Source organism: Pseudorca crassidens, chromosome 15 (assembly GCF_039906515.1).
Source record: "Pseudorca crassidens isolate mPseCra1 chromosome 15, mPseCra1.hap1, whole genome shotgun sequence".
In the NCBI taxonomy this organism is placed as follows: domain Eukaryota; kingdom Metazoa; phylum Chordata; class Mammalia; order Artiodactyla; family Delphinidae; genus Pseudorca; species Pseudorca crassidens.
This window is the reverse complement of record NC_090310.1, coordinates 68,037,333-68,061,950: the sequence shown is the minus strand read 5'-3', so window position 1 is coordinate 68,061,950 and position 24,618 is coordinate 68,037,333. Positions and strand designations below refer to the sequence as shown.

At 44.2% G+C, this 24,618-nt stretch overlaps 1 non-coding gene across 1 annotated transcript; it reads right to left on the bottom strand.

Annotated features, from left to right (window-relative positions):
• Positions 1-839: 839 nt before the first annotated feature.
• TRNAK-CUU (transfer RNA lysine (anticodon CUU)) lies at positions 840-912 on the bottom strand. The gene has a single exon. It is a non-coding gene; the product is annotated as a tRNA-Lys (tRNA).
• Between the last annotated feature and the right edge of the window lie 23,706 nt (positions 913-24,618).

The following is a 24,618-nucleotide window of genomic DNA, read 5'->3' as shown; positions in this document are numbered from 1 at the left end:
TTGTGAGTTCCCTCTGTGGGCCACGTCTGTGCCACTAGGCACAGGGACAGGGATGGTCCTATGGGAGCTGCCGTTTAAGCAGTCACAGGAGGGCTGCCACAAACTTAGCCACTCAGGACTGTCCCCATGAAGCCTCCAATTCCCCACCTCTAAGCCTTTGACCTTGCTGTGCCCTCCTCCTGGAAAAGCCTTCTCCCTTTCCTACAGGGTGAATGTCCAACATCCGCCCCTTTCGTTCTCTGCTTATACCGTGTCACAGCCCCTCAGTCGTAAACCGGTTGGATGAAAAGATAGACATGTGACCCAAGCTCACCAATAAGCTTCCTTTTCCAGGATTTGGATTTGGGAATCAGAGATGCTAGGCAGTTTCTGAACTGAGCATGTGTAAACTTGAGTTCAGAGGGCCACTGTGTCCAGCTGTGTACATAGAAAGCAGAAAAGTCGTCCTGGGGGTGGAGGACCAAAGCTGATGCACCCAGAGCCAGCCTCAAGAGACCGAGAGGTAGCAAAGGCCCTGGCTCCCGGTCTAGCCCCCATCCCTAAGCCCCAACCCTGAGGCCTGGCTGCCCCTGCTCAGTACTGCTTCGAGCACTCACCACCTCTGCTCCCTGTCTCTTTTCATGCTTCAGCAAGCCCTAGGGCCCTGTGTTCCTTGAAACTGGGATGAAATAATAGAAGATGAAATGTGAGTTCAAGGATCCCAAAAGGAAGTTTTTTAAAAATAAATTTATTTATTTGTTTATTTAATAAATAAAATTTATTTATTTATTTATTAATTTAGCCTGCGCCAGGTCTTAGTTGTGGCACGCGGACTCTTAGTTGCCGCATGTGGGATCTAGTTTCCTGACCAGGGATCGAACCTGGGCCCTCTGCATTAAGAGCACAGAGTCTTACCCACTGGACTACCAGGGAAGTCCCCCAAAAGGAACTTTTGAGGGAAAAGAATTTGATACTTGACGTCTCAAAAAAAGAGCATAGAAGTTGTTGTGAAGATAGAGAGCAGAACTTAAATGACTTTCTTTTTTGGTGTTTATACCGAGAAAAGGGGGCATCATTAATTTCTTTAGAAACAGGAGCTATGACTTTTTCTTTCTTTTTAAAAAATTTTTATTGAGATATCATTGATTTACAATATTATATGTTTCAGGTGTATAACATAGCTGTTCACAATTTTTAAAGATTGTACTCCATTTATAGTTAGTATAAAATATTGGTTATATACCCTGTGCTGTACAATATATCCTTGTAGCTTATTTATTTATACATAGTAGTTTGTACCTCTTAATCCTCTATGCCTATCTTGCCCCTCATCCCTTCCCTCTTCCCACTGGTAACTGCTTGTTCTCTACATCTGTGAGCCTGTTTCTTTTTTGTTATATCACTAGTTCGTACATCTTTTAGATTCCACTTCAATAATATCATACAGTATTTGTCCTCTGTCTGACTTATTTCACTTGCATAATACCCTCCAAGTCCGTCCACGTTGTTGCAAATGGCAAAATTTCATTTTATTTATGGCTGAGTAGTATTCCAGAGATGCATGTGTTGCTCAGCATCGGAGGGCTATAAATGGGAGGTGGCATCGTTATTGATGATCCATTTGCAAGGGACTCTGAACCCTGAGAGACCTCTGCTGGACCACCTCAGTGGAAGGAGATGGGGCCCCAGGTTCAAGTCCCAACTTGGCCACTGGTTTACTGTGAGACCCCAGGCAAGTCCCTCCCATTCTCTGGGCCCCAGATTCTCCTCTGGTTACTGGGGAGAGTATCAGATGGTGGAGGAGGTGGAAGTCTGGAATCATCTGGATCAGGGAGCTGTTGCTAATCTACCTGGAGGCTGGCCTGGTTCTCACATCTTGCCCCTGAATCTCAGCAACCCTGATCTCAATGATTCTTCCTCTGAAATCTGTTCATGACCATGTAACCCAGGGGTGCCCTTGGCCTCTTAAAGGGGCCCTATTTCTACCATCTGCTCTCCAAGGGTCTCTGCTCTGTGGGTCCAGCCCAGGATCCCAGCTCCACCCTCCAGCCCTCAACACATAACCACATCCTGTGGCTCAAGGAAGCATTTCCCAGCTGGTTTTGTCTCAACATTTCCCTACCTGCTTGGCAAACCATCCTGCAAAGCTGGGGTCACCAGGGCTGTTGTGTGCGTGGAGGTGGTTGCTCTTGTTTCCTTCGTTGTTTGTAAGAAAAAGGCTTAGCAGCTCTGGCTGTTAATATGTTCCCGCTGAGGAAGAGACCCAGGATTAGCTCTGGAAGAAGATATAAGACTGAGCATGAGCTGGGTTTGACCAGAATAGGCATGATGTCTGAGGGAGGGGTCTGAGCCATATGGGTTCCCAGTGACCGCGCCGATGCTGCCTTGAACCAGGAGATCTTGGGCCCAGACCCCACTAGAGGGCCCTCACACCACGTGTATGGGGCGGGTTGCATTTCCCAAAGGCGGCTGCGAGAGCCTCTACCATCTCATATGCTTTTCTTTTCTTTCTTTTTTTTTAAAAAAAATATAGAAATTAAAAAAAAAATTTATTTACTTTTGGCTGCGTTGGGTCTTCGTTTATGCGCGCGGGCTTTCTCTAGTTGCAGCGAGCGGGAGCTACTCTTCGTTGTGGTGCACGGGCTTCTCATTGCGGTGGCTTCTCTTGTTGTGGAGCACGGGCTCCAGGCAGGCAGGCTTCAGTAGTTGTGGCACGTGGGCTTCAGTAGTTGTGGCTCGCGGGCTCTAGAGTGCAGACTCAGTAGTTGTGGCTTGCAGACTTAGTTGCTCCACAGCATGTGGGATCTTCCCGGACCAGGGCTCGAACCCACATCCCCTGCATTGGCAGGCGGATTCTTAACCACTGCACCACCAGTGATGCAAGGTTCACTCTAGGTTGACAAAATCAAGGCACTTAGTTGAGTGAAATCACGAGGGTCAGCAAAGGTCAGTATCTTCATTCCTTAGGCTCCAGTTAGTCTGGTGGTTGAGTGCTCCAGGGGGTTGGATCCTGCAAAACAACTCAAAAATGTGCTTCAAGCTGATCTCTACCTTTGAAACAGAACTGGGAGTCTTCACGATTGACTTATTACCTTTGCTATAGTTACTTCTTTTGCCCGATCACTGTCATTTGTTCCTGCATTCTTTGTTCTTTTTAAAATCATTAATTACTGAGACCTATTCTTTGTTTCCACGTGAAGACCTATAGGAGGCTACAGTTCACCTTTCTCCCAATCATCAGTAAAGAGAACACAGAGGGGTTCTGAAATTCACACTCTGATTCTTAATTTAAGCTGTTTCAGCACATGTTACACTTTCTCTTATTGCCTCGTATTCTACTTCTGCAAAATACCATGGAGTCTGGTTTAACCCCATCCTTTCCTTATAACTGTCTTGCTAACGTCTTGGAACTCAGCCACCATACTGTAACGCAGTCCACGACTGTCCACATAGAAGGGACCACCGGGAGGGGCCCTATGTAGGTGCTTTGGCGACAGCCCCGCTGAGCCTCTAGCTGACAGCCAGCATCAACCTCCAGACGTGCAAGTGAGGATGCTTCCATGTGATTCCAGCCTCCAGCCACTGAATCAGCCTTCGAGTATTCCCAGCTGATAACATGGATGGGGACAAACTGTCCCTAATTGTGCCAAGTCCAAATTCCTGGCCCACAGAACGAGGGAGCATCGTAAAATGCTTGAATTAGACCATGAAGTTTTGGGTGGTTTGTAATGCTGAGAGTGTACGAGAGCAGTGGCCTTGCTAGAGGGTGCCCACCCAAAGTCCTGAGACCTCCCCCACCGTGTGGGTCTCATCTCCCTCTCCTTACTGAACCTCACCCAGAACATCCCCTCTTATTCAGGTGAAGAAACAGGTGCAGGGGGACCAGGGACTTGCCCAGGGTACCACAGACTTCAGTGGCTAGCTGCCCTGCTGCGGGGAAGCTCTGATTAAACAAGGTCTCTTAGAGCAATTGCAAATGACAGCCATGGGGTTGGTCCACTGCCTGTTTTTATAAATAAAGTTTTATTGTACCACAGCCACGTCCATTTATTTCCATATCTCCTGTGGCTGCTTTAACACTGCAAGGGCACAATCAAGTATGGGCCACAAAACCTGAAATATTGACTGAGCTCTGCCCACCAAAGCAAAAGCCAGCTGAACCCACCACCAGTCCCTCCCATCAGGAAACTTGCACAAGGCACATAGATAGCCTCATTCACCAGAGGGCAGACAGCAGAAGCAAGAAGAACTACCATCCTGCAGCCTGTGGAACAAAAACCACATTCATAGAAAGATAGACAAGATGAAAAGGCAGAGGGCTATGTACCAGATGAAGGAACAAGATAAAACCCCAGAAAAACAACTAAATGAAGTGGAGATAGGCAATCTTCCAGAAAAAGAATTCAGAATAATGATAGTGAAGATTATCCAGGACCTGGGAAAAGCAATGGAGACAAAGATCAAGAAGATGCAAGAAATGTTTAACAAAGACCTAGAAGAATTAAAGAACAAACAGAGATGAACAATACAATAACTGAAATGAAAAATACACTAGAAGGAATCAATAGCAGAATAACTGAGGCAGAAAAACAGATAAGTGACCTGGAAGACAGAATGGTGGAATTCACTGCCGTGGAACAGAATAAAGAAAAAATAATGAAAAAAAAGAAGACAGCCTAAGAGTCCTCTGGGACAGCATTAAATGCAACAACATTCGCACTATAGGGGTCCCAGAAGGAGGAGAGAGCGAGAAAGGACCCGAGAAAATAATTGAAGAGATTATAGTCAGAAACTTCCCTAACAGGGGAAAGAAGATAGCCACCCAAGTCCAGGAAGTGCAGAGAGTCCATACAGGATAAACCGAAGGAGAAACACACTGAGACACATAGCAATCAAATTAGCAAAAATTAAAGACAAAGAAAAATTATTGAAAGCAGCAAGGGAAAAACAACAAATAACATTCAAGGGAACTCCCATAACATTAACAGCTGATTTCTCAGAAGAAACTCTACAAGCCAGAAGGGAGTGGCATGATATACTTAAAGTGATGAAAGGGAAGAACCTACAGCCAAGAGTACTCTACCCGGCAAGGATCTCATTCAGATTCGACAGAGAAATCAAAAGCTTTACAGAGAAGCAAAAGCTAAGAGAATTCAGCACCAGCAAACCAGCTCTACAACAAATGCTAAAGGAACTTCTCTAAGTGGGAGACACAAGAGAAGAAAAGGACCTACAAAAACAAACCCAAAACAATTAAGAAAATGGTAATAGGAACATATATATCGATAATTACCTTAAACGTGAATGGATTAAATGCTCCAACCAAAAGACACAGGCTCACTGAATGGATACAAAAACAAGACCCATATATATGCTGGCTACAAGACACCCACTTCAGACCTAGGGACACATTCAGACTGAAAATGAAGAGATGGAAAAAGGAAATCAAAAGAATGCAAATGGAAATCAAAAGAAAGCTGGAGTAGCAATAAAATACTCTCAGATAACATAGACTTAAAAATAAAGAATGTTACAAGAGACAAGGGAGGACGCTACATAATGATCAAGGGATCAATCCAAGAAGAATATATAACAATTATAAATATATATGCACCCAACATAGGAGCACCTCAATACATAAGGCAACGGCTAACAGCGATAAAAGAGGAAATAGCAGCACAATAATAGTGGGAAACTTTAACACCTCACTTATACCAATGGACAGATCATCCAAACAGAAAAGTAATAAGGAAACACAAGCTTTAAATGACACAATAGGCCAGATAGATTTAATTGATATTTATAGGACATTCCACCCGAAAACAGCAGATTACACTTTCTTCTCAAGTGCGCACGGAACATTCTCCAGGATAGATCACATCTTGGGTCACAAATCAAGCCTCAGTAAATTTAAGAAAACTGAAATCATATCAAGCATCTATTCTGACCACAACAGTATGAGATTAGAAATCAATTACAGGGAAAAAAACGTAAAAACCACAAACACATGGAGGTTAAACAATACGTTACTGAATAACAAAGAGATGACTAAAGAAATCAAAGAGGAAATCAAAACATACCTAGAGACAAATTACAATGAAAACACGATGATCCAAAACCTATGGGATGCAGCAAAAGCAGCTGTAATAGGGAAGTCTTTAGCAATACAAGTCTACCTCAAGAAACAAGAAAAATCTCGAACAATCTAACTTTACACCTAAAGGAACTAGAGAAAGAAGAATAAACAAAACCCAAAGTTAGCAGAAGGAAAGAGATCATAAATATCAGAGCAGAAATAAATGAAATAGAAACAAAGAAAACAATAACAAAGATCAATAAAACTAAAAGCTGGTTCTTTGAGAAGATAAACAAAATTGATAAACCATTAGGCAGACTCATCAAGAAAAAGAGGGAGAGGACTCAAATCAAGAAAATTAGAAACAAAAAAGGAGAAGTTACAACAGACACTGCAGAAATACAAAGCATCCTAAGAGACTACTACAAGCAACTCCATGCCAATAAAATGGACAACCTGGAAGAAATGGACACATTCTTCCAAGACTGAACCAGGAAGAAATAGAAAATATGAACAGACCAATGACAAGTAATGAAATTGAAACTCTGATTAAAAATCTTCCAACAAACAAAAGTCTAGGACCAGATGGCTTGACAGGTAAATTCTATCAAACATTTAGAGAAGAGCTAACACTCATACTTCTCAAACTCTTCCAAAAAATTGCAGAGGAAGGAACACTGCCAAACTCATTCTATGAGGCCACCATCACCCTGATACCAAAACCAGACAAAGATACTACAAAAAACCAAAATTACAGACCAATATCACTGATGAATAGAGATGCAAAAATCCTCAACAAAATACTAACAAACAGAATCCAACAACACATTAAAAGGATCATACACTATGATCAAGTGGGATTTATCGCAAGGATGCCAGCATTCTTCAATATATACAAATCAATCAATGTGATACACCATATTAACAAACTGAAGAATAAAAACCATATGATCACCTCAATAGATGCAGAAAATGCTTTTGACATAATTCTACACCTATTTATGATAAAAACTCTCCAGAAAGTGGGCATAGAGGGAACCTACCTCAACATAATAAAGGCCATATACGACAAACCCACAGCAAACATCATTCTCAGTGGTGAAAAACTGAAAGCATTTCCTCTAAGATCAGGAACAAGACAAGATGTCCACTCTCGCCACTCTTATTCAACATAGTTTAGGAAGTCCTAGCCATGGCAATCAGAGAAGAAAAAGAAATAAAAGGAATACAAATTGGAAAAGAAGTAAAACAGTCACTGTTTGCAGATGACATGATACTATACATAGAGAATCCTAAAGATGCCACCAGAAAACTACTAGAGCTAATCAATGAATTTGGTAAAGTTGCAGGATACAAAATTAATGCATAGAAATCTCTTGCATTCCTATACACTAATGATGAAAAATCTGAAAGAGGAATTAAGGAAACACTCCCATTTACCACTGCAACAAAAAAAATAAAATACCTAGGAATAAACCTGCCTAGGGAGACAAAAGACCTGTATGCAGAAAACTATAAGACACTGATGAAAGAAATTAAAGATGATACCAATAGATGGAGAGATATACCATGTTCTTGGATTGGAAGAATCAATATTGTGAAAACAACTGTACTATCCAAAGCAATCTACACATTCAATGCAATCCCTATCAAACTACCAATGGCATTTTTCACAGAACTAGAACAAAAAATCTTAACATTTGTATGGAGACACAAAAGACCCCGAACTGCAAAGCAGTCTTGAGGGAAAAAACGGAGCTGGAGGAATCAGACTCCCTGACTTCAGACTATACTACAAAGCTACAGTAATCAAGACAGTATGGTACTGGTACAAAAACAGAAATATAGATCAATGGAAGAGGATAGAAAGCCCAGAGATAAACCCACGCACCTTAGGTCAACTAATCTATGACAAAGGATGCAAGGATATACAATGGAGAAAAGACAGTCTCTTCAATAAGTGATGCTGGGGAAACTGGACAGCTACATGTAAAAGAATGAAATTAGAGCACTCCCTAACACCATACACAAAAATAAATTCAAAATGGATTAGAGACCTAAATGTAAGACCAGAACTATAAAACTCTTAGAGGAAAACATAGGAAGAACACCCTTTGAAATAAATCACAGCAAGATCTTTTTTGATCCACCTCCTAGAGTAATGGAAATAAAAACAAAAATGAACAAATAGGACCTAATGAAACTTAAAAGCTTTTGCAAAGCAAAGGTAACTACAAACAAGACGAAAAGATAGCCCTCAGAATGGGAAAAAATATTTGCAAACGAATCAACGGACAAAGGATTAATCTCCAAAATATATAAACAGCTCATGCAGCTCAATATTAAAAAAACAAAGAACCCAATCCAAAAATGGGCAGAAGACCTAAATAGACATTTCTCCAAAGAAGACATACAGATGGCCAAGAAACACATGAAAAGCTGCTCAACATCACTAATTATTAGAGAAATGCAAATCAAAACTACAATGAAGTATCACCTCACACCAGTTAGAATGGCCATCATCAGAAAGTCTACAAACAACAAATGCTGGAGAGGGTGTGGAGAAAAGGGAACCTTCTTGCACTGTTGGTGGGAATGTAAATTGATACAGCCACTATGGAGAACAGTATGGAGGTTCCTTAAAAAACTAGAAAGAGAATTACCATATAACCCAGCAATCCCACTACTGGGCATATACCCAGAGGAAACCATAATTCAAAAAGACACATGCACCCCAATGTTCATTGCAGCACTATTTACAATAGCCAGGTCATGGAAGCAACCTAAATGCCCATTGACAGGCGAATGGATAAAGAAGATATGGTACATATATTACAATGGAATATTACTCAGCCGTAAAAAGGAACGAAATTGGGTCATTTGTAGAGACATGGATGAATCTGGTGACTCTCATACAGAGTGAAGTAAGTCAGAAAGTGAAAAACAAATATTGTATATTAATGCATATATGTGGAACCTAGAAAAATGGTACAGATGAACCGGTTTGCAGGGCAGAAATTGAGACACAGATGTAGAGAACAAACGTATAGTCACCAAGGGGGGAAAGCGGCGGGGGGTCGTGGTGGTGGTGGTGTGATGAATTGGGAGATTGGGATTGACATGTATATACTGATGTGTATAAAATGGATGACAAATAAGAACCTGCTGTACAAAAAATAAATAAAATAAGATTCAAAAATTCAAAAAAAATACCAAAGAATCTGAAATATTTACTAACTGGTCCTTCACTGAACGTTTGCCTTCCTTAAAGGCCTGAGGAAACTGCAGTCCCTCCCAGAAGCTCAAACCTCCCCAAGGGATGAAACGGAAGATTTTCAGCCAAAAGCTCTAAGTTTAACCCCAGCAGACCTGGGTTCTAATCTCCTCCTTCTCTGCAGACCTCACTTTTTTCTTTTACAACATAGAGCAATAACTGTCCCTGCTCCTGACAGATGCAGGGAGGATGGAGGAAAAAGGAGGGTAAAGACCCTTTGCCTACAAGCCCAGCACACGGCGCACGGCAGGCCCTCAGTCCTGTGAGCGACTGCCCATCCTCTTCCCTTCCACCCTGAGAAGTTTCTGGCTTGCAGGGAGGGGCAAGAATGGAGTTGGAGCTCCCAGAGAAATTAGTTCCTTGGCCCCCGTGGCTTCACCTCATTTGTGATGTTAATTGCATAGATTTGCATAATGTGCTCACTGAGGTGTTATTTTACTTGCATATTTAAATCATTTAATCATCTGTCTTTTCCCCCCTCTTAATCTTGAGATGCCAAGATGAAGAGGGAGGTGAAAGAAAGACAGGAGACTGTGAGTCTCTAGGTTTCTCTTTCTCTGACTGCATCTCTGTCTCTGTCTCTGTCTCTGTCTCTCTCTCTCACACACACACACAGACAGACAAAGTGAACTCCCAGATGCAACCCTGATGTTTTAACATTTTCTGTCTCCATCACTGGACTCCAGCCACACTGCCTCTTGCCCTTCCTCATACACTAAGTACATTCCAGCCTCAGGACCTTTGCACTTGCCTTCTCCTCTGCTTGGAGGAGATATCCTTTCTCCAGATAGCCGCACAGTTCTCTCTCTCACTTTATTCACATCTTGCCGCTTCAGGTAATACTTCCTTGACCTCCTTGTCTTATTTAGTAGCTTCTATCCTTTTTGCATTTTTCTGCAAAGCACTTGTCGCCACTCAACATTGTGGTCCATTTTTTGTCAACTCCTTTAACAGAATGTGAGCTTCACAAGGGCAAGGGTTTTATTTGTTTGTTTTGGCCCTGCAGCAAGGCATGTGGGATCCTAGTTCCCTGACCAGAGATCGAACCCATGCCCCCTGCAGTGGAAGCATGGAATCTTAACCACTGGACCGCCAGGGAAGTCCCAGGGCAAGGGTTTTGTTTTTGTTTTTCTGCCTGGTTTTTGTTTACTGCCGTCTCTCCAAGTGCCTAGGACAGTGCCTGGCACATAGTAGGTACACAGTAAATATTTGTCAAATTAAGAAACATACACTGAAGGTTTAAAAGCCCTAAAAGGATAAGATGTGATGACTGTACAGTCACAGGCTTCCAGGCCATTGTCGGCTCTGAGTCCAGGACCCAGGTTTGCTAACACTGAGGCCAGGCTTTCTCCAGAAATGGAGCTGTTTCTGGAAGGTCCCTTAAAGCAATGACCCCAGGTCAGCCTCCCCTGGGGGCTGACATTTCCTGTGAAGTAAGAACAGCTGTCTGGGGTCTGGGCAGAGTGAGTCTGAACTGGCAGCCTTCCAGAGAACTGGGCAGTTGTTTCACAACTCCAGGCGTCATATGTGGCAGAACTCAGCGGTCAGACTGATAAGTCCAGAGCTCACGGTCTAACCATAGCGGGCACAGGGAGGAAGGCTGAGGGTCACAGGGAGAGAGGTCACTGAGAGTCCTGAGAAGACTGCTGTTCCCACTTCGCAGTGGATGTTTTGAGTCAAGGATCAGAGCTGGATATCCAAGCCTCCTCTGCACCATTGTACAGATGAGGAAACTGAGGCTCAGCCTAGGGAATTGGCTTGTCCAAGTGTCCTGAGCAGGGCCCATCTCCCACAGGAGCTCCTGCGTGGAAAGGCCCTGATCTGGGAAGTGCCAGGCACGGTTCCCAGCGCCTGTGTTGTGCCCCTTTCTCCTCCAGATCCTCCTCAGTGTCACTTCCTCCAGAAAGCCCTCACTGATACCCTCCGTTTAGGTCAAGTTCCTCTGTTCTCAGAGAGTCACACACTCTCCCTTCAGAGCCCACATCTATTTGCAGTGACAGTCTGGTGTCTGTGTCCCCAGCCAGGCTCTAACCTCCACCAGGCAGGGACCATGAGGTGCTCTTCCAGTCACCTCCGTTTTCAGAGCCTAGCACACGGTGGGTATGTTACAGGGACTCGATGCCCATTGGTTGACTGAACACACACAACACGTGCAGACACTTAGTGCAGGAGCATATTATAGATGACAAGGCGGCCACAGGGGCTGGCCCAGGGACTAGGACCGTGGCTCTGCTCCCTCAGAAGCTCTCGGGCTGTGCTCTGCCCACATCCTTGGATCTCTTTCCTGTTTCCTGCACGCCAGCTTCTGGTGTGCGCTCATTTCCACAGCCTGCTCCTGGGTCTGTGTCCTGGGCTGCCTCGGGCTGCCAGAAGTTCCATCGCCTATGCCGGGGTTGGGGCGGGGGGAGCTGGGAGTACCTGGGAACTGAGGCCCCCTGCGCACTCCTGGGGTGTGCCTCCTGCGTGCAGGGTAATAAAGACTCCAGCTCTTCGCCCCACCTGCCCGGCAGGGCACTTACCTGGCTGATACCCATTTACTTGACCTCCTGCCTTGCCCTGTCCCACTTCCCCACTCAGCCTCTGGTGTTTCCTGGAGACACTCCCTAATAAACCACCTGCACGCAATCCTGTCCCGGGCTCTGCTTCATCTCCCTCAGGACCCTGTTCACACCTGGCAGAAGCTCGAGTCAGACACTCCTGGGTCCAGCCCCGACTCTGCTTCTGACCAACTGTGCAGCCCCGGGCACCTTCATCCGCCTCCCCAGCCTCCTCTGTAATACGCAGCAGCAAGAATTAGAAATGGTGTTTGTGGGATGCCTGATCCAGGCCAAGTCCGTCCTGGGTCTCAGTGACAGTAAGTGTTCATCTCTGTCACCAGCAAGTTCTAACTCTAAACATCCTGGATCCCACCACCTGTTGAAGCCTCAAATGGGATATACAAGTTCAGAAAAGCAGCCACCCTGGCCCTGAGCTGTGCATGTGTCAGGAGCTCAGGGGTGTGTTCTATAAATTTCCAAAGAAACTGCCTGGCCTGCAGCTTCCTGTCTCTGCTGAGTGTCATTGGCTTAGTCTCCAGCACACCCACAACATCCTCCTGCCCCTTGTCTAGGTCAGAGCAGGTCTTGAAGTACTCAGAGACCTAAGCATCAGGGATCTGCATGGGTTCCCCAAGCCTCACTTCAGGATGCCTGGCCTCCTACCTGTTCTTTAAAAAGCTGCAATCTCCTGCTCCTCCAGGTCTTTGCACCTACTGTTATCATTTGCCTGTCCAGTGAACTCCTACACATCCTTTAAAGCCCAGCTCTGATGTCACCTCCTGCAGGAAGCCTTCCCTGACCATGCGGTTCCCCAGGTGGGGTTTAACGTCTTCTCTGGGCACCCACATCTCCCGTTCCTGACCCAATACAGAGCTGGCCGCATATGTGCCTTTTTGTAAATGCCTCTTGACTTGTCTGCCTCCAGGAGAATTGGGACTGGTTTGCTCATTACTGAATCCCAAACGCCCAGCACAGGGCCTGGAATACAGTAGGTAGTCAAACAAATGTTTGGTGAATGAATGAATGAATGAAGACATCAAGCCACCCCCAGATTTATCATCTAAGTTTGTAGCTCAAATGTCAGGGCTGGGGGTGGGTCTAACAGCTCATTGTGGGTTTGTCTGGTTTTGGATTTCATTTCATTTAACTTTTGGTTTTTCCTTTTCTAAGGAAATGGTTTCAGTCCCGAGCGGCCCTCTCTTAACTCTCTCATTTCCGGGAAATCGTGGGCCCTGGCATCACGGGAGCATCTGGCAAGTAGCTACTAACACCTTCCCCTTTGGGGGTGCCCACACACGCTGTACCCGCCCAGCCTCTTCCCACCTCCTCTGGGAGGCCCTGCGGTGTGTGGAGAGCTGGACTGGAGGGTCAGACAGACAGATGTCTGGCTCCTTTGCTAGCTAACTGACCTTGGGGAAGTCACTTCCACACTCACTGCCTCAATCTCCCCAGTTGTAGTAGTCCTTGTGGGCGTTCTGGGGCTCCTCTCCCTGTCTCTTGGCCCTGGGGAAAATGAAGGGCCAAAACATGAGCTCAGGGAGAGAACAGGAGTCTGTTTTCAGAAGAAGAAGCCGGAGCTCAGGGCAGGGCTGGGAGCCTCAAACTCTTGGGGCTGAAAGTCCCGCCAAGCGCAGCCTCAGCCCAGGGGAGGGCAGCTTTGCCACCAGGCCCCCAGCGGGGCTCGGCAGGCTAAGTCGGCAGAGGGAGGAGCCTTGTTTTTCAGGGCCTGGCCTTCCCTGGGGGCGGCCTGTCCTTAGCCTCAGGGCTCAGCCCAGCCCCTGGCACAGCCAGGCCTCAGCTGGGCGGGAGGTACTAGGGGGCAACGCTGGCCTGGCCCCACATCAGCATTTCCTGCTTTTCAGCCTGGGCGTATCTCCCCTGGAAGCCACCTTCAGGGGCCTGGCTCTCCCACACCAGAGGCCAGCAACAGTGAGGGCCAAGGGGGCTGCCTGTAGCAGTGACCATAGGGCTCGACCATGGTGAGATTTCTGGACAAGCATAGCATAGTGGTTAAGGGCCTGATGGTTGCTTTTTAAAATCCTAGCTCTGGGCTTCCCTGGTGGCACAGTGGTTGAGAGTCCGCCTGCCGATGCAGGGGATGCGGGTTCGTGTCCCGGTCTGGGAAGATCCCACAGGCCGCGGAGCGGCTGGGCCCGTGAGCCATGGCCACTGAGCCTGCGCGTCCGGAGTCTGTGCTCTGCAACGGGAGAGGCCACAACAGTGAGAGGTCCGTGTACCGCAGAAAAATAAAAAATAAAAATAAAATAAAATAAAATCCCAGCTCTGCCTTCTGACTTTGCTGGCCTCAGTTTACTCATCTGTAAAATGGGACTAAGAATAGTTTCCATCTCTTGGTGTTGCTAAGAAGATTGGATAAGCGATATTATATTCACTTGACACACACCATAATAAGTTTGTACTTAGATTCAGGGACCTGAGGGAGACCCGAAGTTCAGACCCTTCCCTGAAAGTCTAGTTCCTGGAGACCTGAGCAATGCCAAACAGATGGGCAGCAGGACAGACAGGAAGAGTGTCAAGGGAGGGAGGGAGAAGAGAGGGAGGCTCCAGGGCAAGGTAGAATGTGTGGCAGGTGGAGCTCATCTTTCTTTGACTGGGAGGATGGACTGCTTTACTTTAGGTTAGGAGACCCCGAGCGTGTGTGCATATGGAGTGGTGGGGGTGGGGGGTAGGCTGGGGTAAGGGCAATGCCCTGGACTGGGGTCAGGAGAGCCGGGGTCCCAGCTCCAGTTCAGGCCTGTGCTGCTGAGTGACATAAGAAAGCCACTGCCCATTTGTAGGTCCTAGATTTCTTAGAGGCTGGGAGCTAGAACCACATGGTCTTGAGGGGTTGCTTCCAGTGCAATTGACGGTTGGGGCTGAATCCCAGAATCCTAGCTCAGGAGGCTGTCTAACTCTGAGCCAGTGACAGGAAGACACGGTTCTGAACCTCACTGTGATTATTTCTTCCCTTCCACCCAGGAAAGGACATTATGGCCATTTTACAGATGAGGAAACAGGCTCAGAGACTCAGCAGCTCACTAATAATTCCTCACTTTCACCAGAAGGAATGGGTTCCAGAGCCCTTCTGCATGCACTACAGCCCACTTAAATAAATTGTCTGTTACCATATCACACGAAAACAACTGAGTGGATTTTCACACACCAGGGAGGGTATGTTTGGGACAATCTGATGTTAAATATAGGCCACACTAGAGTATTCAGAACTCACGTTGGGGTTTCCAGGTCTGCTTGGGGCATCTCAGGGAGAAAGCAGCTACCATCTAGCGGGGCTGGACCTGCGGCACGGGAAGAGACTGGTGGGAATTAAGGCAAGTGTATCCAGACGCCAAGCAAAGAGAGCAAACAAGCAGGGGTGGAGGGGTGAACGCTCCACATACAGACACCAATTTTTGACCAAGCTACCATCACAAAATCAAGGGCACACTGTCAGAGTCAAGTGCCTCTCTGGGAGAAGCATCAGGGCTTACTTATATAATGGTGATCAACTTGATATTCCCACTCGAAGCCACTCAAACTTCCCACGTCCCAAATCAAACTTCTGGCCAGCTCCTCCCACAGCCGTCCCATCGCAGACAGTGAAAACTTCCTCCTTCCTTAGGTCAGAACCCTTGGAATCATCTTTTCTTTTCTTTTTTTTTTTGGCTGCACTACGCGGCATGTAGAATTTTAGCTCCCTCCAACCAGCGATCAAACCCGTGCCCCCTGCAGTGGAAGCATCTTAACCACTGGACCGCCAGGGAAGTCCCCCTTGGAATCATCTTTGATGCCTGTCTCTCACAATCTGTTAGCAAATCCTACTGGCACTACTTCAAGTTATAACCAGATAGGGACTTCCCTGGTGGTCCAGTGGTTAGGATGCCACGCTTCCATTGCAGGGGTCACAGGTTCAATCCCGGGTCAGGGAAATAAGATCCTGTAAGCCGCGTGGTGCGGCCAAAAAAAAAAAAAAAAAAAAAAAAAAAAAAAAGATATATCCGAATATATCCAAGATATATCCAGATATATCACCACCTCCCGGACTACCGCCATCACTTCTCACCCAGATGTTGTGGCAGCCCCCTCACGTATCTATCGACTTCAAACTTTCACCCCTGCAGAATCCAGAGCACCTGTTAAAACCTAAGTCAGATCACTTGTCTCCTCTGCTCAAATCCCTTCAATGGCTCCCATCAAACCCAGAGTAAAAGACAATGTCTTTGGAATGTTCTAGAAGGCCTAAACAGTCTGGTCCTCCTTGTTGGCTCTTTATAATACCCCTGGGAGGTAAGCAAGGGAGGAGGGATTGCTCTCACTTTACAGATAGGGAAATAAAGGACTGGAGGACGGAGCCTCTGCTTGGATCACCTGTCCTGGGACTCTGTCCACCACTCTGTCCTGGATGCCTGAGCAGGCGGCTGCTGGTGTCTGTAATCTGATGAGTGCTCACCCCACACTCTCCATGGAACACTGGCTCCCTGCCCATTCTCCAGAGATGCCAAAATACACTTGTGGACACGGTGCTCTTGGCTGGGAGAGGCCCCTGGATTCCACCCCTTTTTAGGCCAGATCAGAGCAGTGCACAGTCCACTCTGGGCTGCTTAGTAGACATTAGAGGAATGTAGATCTTCTGGAGCCTGGCGTGGGGCAGCCCTGGGGCAGCCAGCTGTACGCCGGCTCTGACCCTCATTCGCCAAGTGACCTTGGGCAAGTCAATTCTCTGTTGTGAGTTGTGCTCTTTCCACTCCTACGAAGTTGTAAAATTTAAACATTCTAAGAAGAAACTGATGCAATGTGGGTTGCATCCTGTGAGACCACAAATAACCAGCAGCCAGAAGATGTCAAATATCAGCTCACCGCTGGCCCGAGGAGAGGATTAGAGTAGATTGTCACAGGGCTCTGTCCCAGCCCCATCCCGTTCAACTATCTATCCATCATTTTAAGATGGAAAGGTGGCCCTTTACAGTGTGGCTGGGAAGGGCAATAGGACATTGAGTATCAGAACCAGAGTGTCCAAAGACCTTGACAAGCAGGACCAACGGGCTGAATATAAGAAGATGAAGGGCTTCCCTGGTGGCGCAGTGGTTGAGAGTCCGCCTGCCGATGCAGGGGACACGGGTTCGTGCCCCGGCCCGGGAAGATCCCACATGCCGTGGAGCGGCTGGGCCCGTGAGCCATGGCCGCTGAGCCTGCGCGTCCGGAGCCTATGCTCCGCAACGGGAGGGGCCACAACAGTGAGAGGCCCGCGTACCGCCAAAAAAAAAAAAGAAGATGAAATATAATAAGGGTGAATGTCAAACCCTGTACTTGAACCCAAATACCAACAAATGAGTTTGGGATGAAGAGGACAGGATTGAGAGGAAGCAGATTTAAGCCAGTAGTTCTCTAGGGGGCATTTTACAAATTCATGGGGTCATTTGGGGCTGCCACTAACAATTGGGGGGCCCTTGTGACATTTAGGGGCAAGGTCCAGGGATCCTGGGCATCTCACAACGCACAGAACAGTCTCACCCTGTTGATAATTGCCCTGCATCCTTCACAACTTTCAAATGTCCACCCGATGAAAACTCAAGACAAATATAAATAGGTCAGGCTTTAGTGCATCACAATACTGAAAGGTTTTCACGAGACATCATGTGAAAAACTCAGTAACGTAGGAGAAGTTTGTTATTGACAGGGAAGCATAAATGGAATAAGGACAGTAACCCAATTATTGAATAATTTTCTCTTTCTGCAGTCTGTCTAGTCAATGTATTAGACTATCACCAATTACATATTGAGAGGAAAATTTTCCAGGGCATGGATGCAATTACAGCAAAGACAGTGAAACCAACTGTAAATATTGAATAGAAGAGATATGTAGCTCTTTTTTTTTTTTTTTTTACAGGTTTAGAGCCAAATATTAATAAACTAGAGATGCAAGAAATCTGGGTTTCTTTAGGGACGGTTGCTTTGAATCTATGTTGTGAAAATTACACATTGAGATGATTTATTTGGGGGTCACCTGTTGGTTTTCAGTCTTACTCAGAAACTGTCCCCATGGCTGCACCACATGGTTTCTTGATAGCATTGAATGGAAAGCTTCCTCTTGTGATCCATCTGCTAATCTTTAATGAGGGATGTGGTAGTAAAAGGCTTTTTTTTTTTTTAAGTTTTTTTTAAAATCTTACTCCTCTGTTGAGGAGTGAGATTCTAAGGAAGATGTGTTTTCTGCGTGGTCACACCACTCACCTGTCGTATGCCATAAAATGGGAATTATTTATCACTACACTCAGATGCTCACCCTCCTTTTTCTCTCCACCTGACAGGTTGCGATGTGTCTTGGTGTGTTCTCCCTACTTCAATTAAGGTTATTTCTCTCTTTCTCTTATCGTATACAAATGAGTTGGGTCTGTTGTGTCTTGCCCTAACAACCGTTTTTATTTTAATTTTCACCTGCACCTCCTGCCCTGTCGTTTTCCTGCACTTCTTGCGTTTATGGATGTCTGATCTGCTTACATCTTTGGAATCCAAACTTACTCATTATGAACAGATATGGGTTATTATGTCGTTTTGGGTAGTTGTGCCCAAGAACATATGGAGATACACATGATTTTATTATAAATGACTTCCCTTTTATACCTCCTTTATATTACAGACTGGGCATCGTATTGATATATATGTGTTTCGGTAGATTATCCCTTGTGAATTTCATTGCAGAAAACTAAAATGAAAGGAAGCATAAAATATTTGCTATGAAAAAGAGACTTTGGCAATTATACTTTTAGGTTTATATCCGACTAGAATATGACAAGTTTTCACCAAAAGACATGTGCAAGAATGTTGGCAACAGCACATTCTTAGTAATCCCTAACTGGAAACAATGGAATATCCATCAAAGTTGGATGGATACATAAACTGAGGTGAGCCACACAATGGAATCCCCCAGAGCAAAAAGAATGAGCTATTTACAAGGACACGCAACACTGCAGATGAATCTCACCTGAACATGCAGCTGGGTGAGAGAAGCCAGACATAAAAGAGGTTGTCCTGAGCAATGCTGTTTCCATAAAGTCCTCAAACCAGCACTAATTGATGCCATTAGAAGTCAACATACTATGTATATAATATAGACTAATCTATGCTATTAAAAGTCAGGATAGCGGTTACCTCTGGGGGGCTAGTGACTGGGTGCAAGACAGGGAGGAAGATGGTCGTGTCCTACTTCTTGATCTGTCATGTTCAGTTTGTGAAATTTCATCAAGCTCTACCTTTATGTCCACTCTCTGTATATATGCTTGTATTAGAGTTTTCCAGAGAAAGAGAACCAATAGGATATATATATATATATAGAGAGAGAGAGAGAGAGACAGAGAGACAGAGACAGAGACAGAGAGAGCCAGAGAGAGAGCCAGAGACAGAGAGACAGAGACAGAGACAGAGAGAGACAGAGAGATCTATACATCTATATTGTCTACATATATTGGGAGGGGTGTATTTTAAGGCACTGACTCATACAATTGTGGAGGCTGGCAAGTCCTCCATCTGCAGAGGAGGCTGGCAGGCTGCAGACTCAGAGTTGAGCTGATGTTGCAGTTCATGTCCAAAGGCCATCTGCTGGTAGAGTTCTCTCTTCCTCAGGGAAGGGCAGTTGTTTTCTATTAAAGCCTTCAACTGATTAAATGAGGCCCACCCACATGATGGAGAATAATCTGTTTTACTCAAGGTCTACTGATTTAACTGTTAATCCCATCCAAAAATATCCTCACAGAAACGTCTAGAATAATGTTTGGCCAAATATCTGGGTACTGTGGCCCAGCCAAGTTAACACATAACAATGTTTTACTTCAATAAAAAGCTATTGGGGGCAGTGTCTTTGGACTGTCAGGGTTGAGAGCCACTAATTTAGCTGAAGCTCATAAAGAAATCCACAGTATGAGTACAGTCATCAATCATAAAGCCAGTTCTACATTAAGTTCCATGAAGAGGAATATTGTAACTAGATCAAGGGAGGTGATTCATTCAGTCTCTCTCTCTCTCTCTCTCTCTCTCTCTGCTAATTAGTCATCACCTGGAGAGTTCCGGTCATTTCCCCTTGATAGTGACTCAGGTTTTCACTGGAATGGCGTGGCCAAGACAGTAGCCAAAGGAAAATGATGGGCATGTCAATGGAGCATGATTCATATAACAAATCAGAAGTCTTAAAAAATGGGTGAGTCCTCAATCTGATAAAGGGTATCTATGAAAAACCCACAGCTAACATGATATTTACTGGCAAAAGACTAGACGTTTTCATTGTAAGATCAGGAGCAAGACAATGATGTCTCTTCTTGCCATTTCTATTTAATATTGTACTGGAGGTTCCAACCAGAGCAATCAGTTAAGAAAATAAAATAAAAGGCATCCAGATTGGAAAGAAGTCAAACTATGTTTATTTGTAGATGACATAATCTTATATAGAGAAAATCCTAAGGAACAAACTGGAAAATTATTAGAATTAATAAATGATTTTAGCAAGGTTCCAGTATACAAGATCGATATACAAAAATCTATTGTATTTTTATACACTAGCAATGAACAAATGAAATGCAATTAGGAAAACAATTCCACTTACAATAGTATCAAAAAGAATCAAATATTTTGGAGTACATTTAACAGAAGATGTGCAAGACTTGTATACTGAAAACTACAAAACATTGTTGAAAGAAATGAAAGATCTAAATAAATGGAGAGACATTCCACGTTTATGGACCAGAAGGCTTAATATTGTTAAAATGGCAATACTCTCCAAATTGATCTAAAGATTCAGTGCAATCTCTATCTAAATTCTGGCTGGCTTTTTAAATTTTTTTTTTTTGCAGAAATTGACAAGACTATCCTAAAATTCATGTGGTATTTCAAGCGACACCAAATATTAAAAACAATCTTGAGAAAGAAGAACTAAGTTGGAGGATCCACTCTTCCCAATTTCAAAACTAACTACAAATCTACAGCAATCAAGACAATGTTTGCTGGCATTAAAGACAGACATATAGATCAAGAGAATAGAATTGAGAGTCTAGAAGTAAACCCTTACATTTGTGGTCAACTGATTTTCAACAAGGATGCCAAGACTACTCAATAGGTGAAAGAAACCTTTCAGCAAATGATGCTGAGACAACTGGATATCCACATGCACACCATACCAAAAAAATCAACTCAAAATGGATCATAGATCTGAATGCAAGAGTTAAAACTATAGGGACTTCCCTGGTGGCACAGTGGTTAAGAATCTGCCTGCCAATGCAAGGGACATGGGTTTGAGCCCTGGTCCGGAAGGATCCCACATGCCATAGAACAACTAAGCCTGTGTGCCACAGCTACTGAGCCTGCATGCCACAACTACTGAAGCCCGTGTGCCTAGAGCCCATGCTCCACAACAAGAGAAGCCACTGCAGTGAGAAGTCCATGCACCACAGCAAAGCTAAGCCCCCACTCCCCACAACTAGAGAAAGCCCTCACACAGCAACAAAGATCCGACGCAGCCAAAAATAAAAAATATAAATATAAATAAATAAATATATTTATTAAAAAAACCCAAGAGTTAAAACTATAAAACTGTTAGAAGAAAATACAGGAGTAAACCTTCATGACCTTAGGTTAGGCAAAGCCTTCTTAGATACAACACCAAAAACACAAATGGCAAAAAAAAAGATAGGACTTCATCACAATTAAAAACTTTTGTGCTGCAAAAAATATCATCAAGAAAGTGAAAAGACAACCCAAGAATGGGAGCAAATATTTACAAATCACATGTATTATAGGGAATTTGTATATAGAATATATAAATAACACTAAGAACTATATAAGTAATGAAAAGATAACAATTTAAAAATGGGCTAAGGATCTGAATGGACATTTCTCCAAAGAAGATATACAAGTGACCAATAAGCACATGAAAAGATGTTTAACATAGTTAGTCACTAGGGAAATGTAAACCAAAACCATGACAGCCTCTAATGGCTATAATAAACAAAGAGAAAATATTAAGTGCCAGGGAGAATGTGGAGAAAAGAGAAATTCAACCATTGCTAATAGGAATGTACAATAGTGAAACAACTTTGGAAAGAAGTTTGGCAGTCTGTCAAAAACTTAAAGTTACCATGTAATTCAACCATCCCACTTCTAAGTATATACCCAAGAGAAATTAAAATATACATCCACACAAAAACATGTACACAAATGTTCACAGATGCATTATTCACAATAGCTTAAAACTAGAAACAACCCAACTGTCCATCAACTGATGAATGATATATCCACTGATGGAATATGATCTGGCAATAAGAAGCAATGAAATTCTGATATATGCTACAACATGGACAAACTTTGAAATCATTATGCCAAGTGAAAGAAGCCCGTCAAAAAGACCACGTACTGTATGATTCTATTTATATGAAATGTTCAGAATAGGAAAATCCATAGAGACAGAAAGTAGATTAGTAGTTGCCTAGGATGAAAAGGAGTGTAGAGAATGACTGCTAATGGGTATGGAGTTTCTTTTAGGAGGTGAAGAAAATGCTCTAATATTAGATTCTGGTGATGAATCCACAACTTTGAATATATTAAAAGCCATGAAACTGTGCACTTTAAATGATGAATTTTATGGTACATTAATTATATCTCAATAAAACTGTTTAAACAAAGATTGAATCCTTGATTCCATGATTAGAAATTTATCCTGAGGCAATCATTGTCAACAGGCTCAAAAGCATTATATCATTCAGAGTTCAGTTGCAGGAAGCAGAAACCACATTTTCTGCTTTAAACAGAAAGAGACAATACGGGAAGTTGGGTTCTTGAAAAATTATTGAAAGACCTGGTGAGTGGGCTGTGTCTCTGGGAATGACTCTCGTAAGTCACCACCGTACTGTCTACCTATGGGAGCTGCTGCCTCTACCACATCCTGGAAGCTTGGTAACTGCTGTCTTCAGAAATTTGTCACTTCAGAGAATTCTCTGGCAGTCTACTGGTTAGAACTCTGCACTTCCACTGCAGGAGACATGGCTTTGATCTCTGGCTGGGGAACGAAGAACCTGCAAGCCATGAAGCATGGCCAAAAATTCTTTAAAAAAAAAAAAAAAAGGAATTTGTCACTTCAGCTTTAATCTAGGGATCAGATGTTGCTGTTGCCCCCATCACCATCTCTGGACACCTATGAGCTGGTGACGACACTGAGACCACAGTTGCAGAAAGTCTTAATGCCTTCACAACCAGCAGGAAACAGCCAAAGCAGAAAGAGAGTCTCCACCTTGCTTTGTCTTTAAAATCTCACACATGTGCGTTTAATGGGTATGACTGAATTGGTCTCCAAACTCTAGCTGTAAGGGAGTCTGGGAGATGCAATCTTCACCCTTCCAGCCCCTGCAATACAGGAAGGCACATCAAAAGAAGTTGAAATGGATGTAAAATGAGCCAACCCACCATAACCAATGGCTTCAGGGATGACCACTGTTTGCAACAGTGAAAACATGGGAAAAAAACCTAAATGTGCAACAATAGGGATTTGATAAATTAGGCTTCATCTATTTGATGAAATTCTAGACAACTGAAAAATGTGTTGTAGAAATACATGTTGTGATCTGAAACATGTTAGACAAAAATGAAAAAAGGCAGGTGAGTAGTACTAAATAGACAACTTTTATGACATTAGGAACCACATCTGTCTTGTCCTCCTGGGCATCCCACTGACTGGCACATAGTTGGCACGGAGTAGGTGCTCAATAAACCTTTGTTGGATGATTAAAAGTAATTCCATTTTTAGAAGTTAAATACATATTTATATGCATTCATATATACACACATATTTAAATATGGTATAGTAAGCCTGAAAGAAATACAGCAAAATGTTAACAGTTGTTCTCTCTGGTGATAATATTTGAAGTGACTTCTGCTTTCTTCTTTTAGCTTTTCTGTATTTTACAGATTTTGAACAGTGAACATGCATTAATATCAATTAAGGAAAAAATGCAGATGTTCTGGTAAAGCCACAGAAAGAAAACATGCCTGCTTCCTTTTTCTGTCTCCCACAGGGCCTGGCACAGGGGTGGGCCCAAATCTATGGGTGGTGACCAAGTGACTGCACCTCTATTTGCTGCCTGAGTGATTTCTGGGTATTTCTCAAGCAGCCTGAGGGAAGAATTGGGCTTTTAGGAAAAACCTGACTCTGACACAGTATGCTTCCTTCAGCAAAAACTGGACAAGTGCCAAAGCCATGGCACTCTACCTAAGTGCTACTCTTGAGTGTTGCAGAGGCTGTGCCAGAGTGAGGTCTTATTCAAGGGTCTTAAAGGGCTAGATCAATGACTCAGTCCTGCCCTTCCCACGCACCTGTCAGGCCCTGGAGCCATTGATGCTCTGGCTTGCCAAGCCCGCATCACTGTTACCAGCTGAGCTCAGGCAGGAAAGCCCTGGGGGAAATGGAAGTGGGGTGTCTGTCCTGATCCAGGACTGTCCCTCAGTTTTGTGAGGAGTCCATCAGAGAATGGTTTTTACCACTTTCACTTACACAGCTATTGAGGTCGTAGGTCACATTAAGAGAAGTATAGGAACCAGAATGAGAAAACTGAGAATTCAGTTGGCTCTGTGCAGCCCGGAGCCATGCTTGGGCTAATCATATAAATTATCAACCTTGTTTTCCCCATCTCACTAACAGCAACCTTCTGCCTCACACATTTTGCCAGTGGTCAGGAAACCTGGTCATGGCTGGCCTTCTTCCTCCTTGGGGCCTTAGTGAG